The sequence below is a fragment of the Cupressus sempervirens genome, chromosome 7 (assembly GCF_028749045.1).
Source record: "Cupressus sempervirens isolate cs-2001-9-10 chromosome 7, ASM2874904v1, whole genome shotgun sequence".
NCBI classification, from domain to species: domain Eukaryota; kingdom Viridiplantae; phylum Streptophyta; class Pinopsida; order Cupressales; family Cupressaceae; genus Cupressus; species Cupressus sempervirens.
The window spans coordinates 914,741,995-914,745,123 of record NC_143124.1 but is presented as its reverse complement, the minus strand read 5'-3'; the positions used below and the strand labels follow the sequence as shown (position 1 = coordinate 914,745,123).

The window sequence follows — 3,129 nt, the reverse complement described above, 5'->3', positions numbered from 1 at the left end:
ACTGTATCTAGTATAAAGTGTATTTTTGGATGACACACTTGAAGCAATCTTCTAGTCACTACATGCACTTCTACATTGTTAATAACAAGTTGGACACCATTTTTAAATTTAAAATCCATTACCCCAGTTCCTTTTTCCTCTGACTAATTTAAGTTTGACAAACTCGAATTATTTTTTGAAATAAAAGGAGCCTTTAAACTATCAGCCTAATTGGATATTGCTTTGTTACCCCTATTTCAAGAACTATAGGTCCATAACCTTTTGGGTGCTATATTGAGAATGAAATGAAACAAATAATAATTTATTATGTATTCTTTAAAGGGTGCTAGCTCAATGGAAGAGCATTTGCTTTACAAGCAAGAGGATGGTGGTTCAATTCCATCGTGCCCTATTATGACCAAATACACTACGAAATATGTTACTAAATATGCTATTGAATATGCTACTAAATATGTGATCAAATATACTATTGAAGATGCTACTAAATACACTATCAAATATGTGACTAAATATTCTATTGAATATGCTACTAAATATGTGACCAGATATACTATTTAATATGCTACTAAATACAATACCAAATATATGAGCAAATATACAAATATACTAAATATGTGATTAAATATGCTACTAAATACACATCTAAGTACGTGACTAAATCAACTATCAAATATACAACTAGATATGTGATTAAATATACCATTAAATATGACTAAATTGATGATCGAAATCAGTGATCAAATAAGTGACTAAAATCATTTAGTAGTGTTATAAATGACTGGATATTAACTACTATTAGTCACATGATTGATTTTAGTCACATATATACAAAATTTAGTGATTTTTTTAGTCACATATTGTTGTTTTTGTACTAGTGCTACTCGATTTTACTAAAAAAATTTCTCTGTCGGGTGAGCGAAGGGAAAATTTTTTTTCAAAAATTTGTAGTTAAAAAAGCAGAGAAAAAAATACAGATCCAAAACTGAATTAATGAGATTTGCAAATGACCATACTTGAACTGCAAATCGGGGCCTCCAGGGTCTGATTTACAAAAAAAAATTGCCTCACAATCAACTTTGGGCCAAGGTAGCCAAGTTTATAGTTGATCTTCACCGATTTAGTGTTCTAGACATAGTGGCGAGGTCAAATCTAGCTCTAGACTCTCCCAATTTTTGCAGTACTCTAGATTCAGGTAGAGGTGTTGAAGCAACAAGTGGTCTTGAACGACTATGTGATGAGAAAATCTCCAAGCTCTGATACCATGTAAGAATTTGCCTAAGGACAAAATTCACCCAGGAACTAAGAACTCAAACACAAGCACAACTCTTCACCAGAAAGAGAGAGTATGATCATAATGATGATATATTCAATATGCCATGTTATGAGTACACTAGGAGCACCTGTATATAAAGGCCTCTGAGATACATCTAGAATGCATAGAAGTTAGCATCATGATAAGTCATACAACCAAGCACATGTCCACCAGATATGGGCTATCCACCATTAAACATGGAAGTGCGATGATGAGAGGATAAGCCTACAAGGGTGTGACATGCAAATTAGTGTTGTAGAAACCATGTGCTAAAATAGAGTTGTGTACTCCTGTGTTGTCAACATGACAACTCAAAAAGGTGCGCAAACTCCTAAGTGTCTCACAAAATAAAATAATAAAATAATGCATTAACTTAAGTAAACTTAAGTAAGTGTAAATATTGAATACGTGTTTACACCAACACTTTAGTAGAGGCTCACCCCTTCAAAAACTCACTTTTGAAAACCCCAAAATTTTGATGACACTTCTCTAGTTTTCATAGATGAAAAACTAGAAAAAAAGCAAAAGGCAAAAATTTGGTCACCCTTTGAATTATACCTTTCTCCTTTACTGAGAATACAACCTTCACACCATTCTTTTCTTCCTATTTCTTGTAGTTCTTTGATGTCTTGGATGGGAGACCGAGAACCCTATTACCTTTCATCCTTCCCTTTCTTTGAAAAGATGAATCTCCTCCATCAACCTGAGCCACTCTGCTCTTATTTTTTCCTTGTAAGCTTCCTTGCCCACCCTAGTTGGTCATCAAATGAAGCTGATGTTTCCTTGAGCTTCCCCTTCATCTTCATCTGCATAACACTCGTTGTAGTTGAAACCCTTCCCCGACCATACCATTCCAACAAGGAGTCAATTCCAATAATCAAATCTTTTGGGAAAAGTGACTTCATCACCCATTCCACTTCTTCTTTAGAGAAAGCCAATTCTAGTCCCTGTGTCATCACCATTGCTGCAATATCCATATTAATTTTCTAGTGGTGGGTTGAATTTTGGAACAATTCCCCCACTATTCCCTTAACCGCCTTCAAAACACCTTGTGAGGGACATTGAAGTAGCAACCACAAACATTGATTTTGAACTGGGCTGAAAAGTACCTTCTATTGTGTAGTCATCCTAAAGGTGAAGGTAGCTTCCATATCCACCTTCTAGAATTTCCTTTTCTATCACTTTCACTAAATTTGCACTTTTCTATTCAAGTTTGTTAAATTTTACCTTTTTGACTGCTTTATATCATTTCAATTTGCTCACTCTATTCCATTCATCACATCAATTAATCATTTTGTCCTTTGTTTTTTATCCCATTTTTTCATTATGCAAGCATTTATTGCAAATCACCCAAATCTTTCCTCCTTACTCTATTTAGACTATCCTTTTGGTCATCATCCTCAGCTTGGTCATTTAACACCACATTTTAAATTTGAATTTTTTATTCATTTCAATCATCACACCAAACTCCCTACCAATAGTTACACCATTCAAAACACTTTGATCCCTCCACCAAATGATCTGCCACCCATTTTGAAAGTTGATCTGCTTCCCCATTAGCCTCTTGAAACACATGACACACTTTAATATCCTCCAACATTTTCAACTCGTCACTAATAGCTATTAAATTTTTTTTTAAGTGCCATGCTGAGATCTAATTTTTTCTTATCACTTGCACCACCACCATGGAATCTCCTTCCACAATAACTTTAACAACCCCCCCCCCCCCATTCCACCCACCTTCATAGCACATTGAATTGCCAAGAGTGTTTCTTGGAATTCAACTTCATTTTTAGTGTCATCTGGTAATATATTTG

At 34.6% G+C, this 3,129-nt stretch overlaps 1 non-coding gene across 1 annotated transcript; it reads left to right on the top strand.

The window, feature by feature from the left end:
* Window positions 1-319: 319 nt before the first annotated feature.
* TRNAV-UAC (transfer RNA valine (anticodon UAC)) lies at window positions 320-391 on the top strand. The gene has a single exon. It is a non-coding gene; the product is annotated as a tRNA-Val (tRNA).
* Window positions 392-3,129: the final 2,738 nt, after the last annotated feature.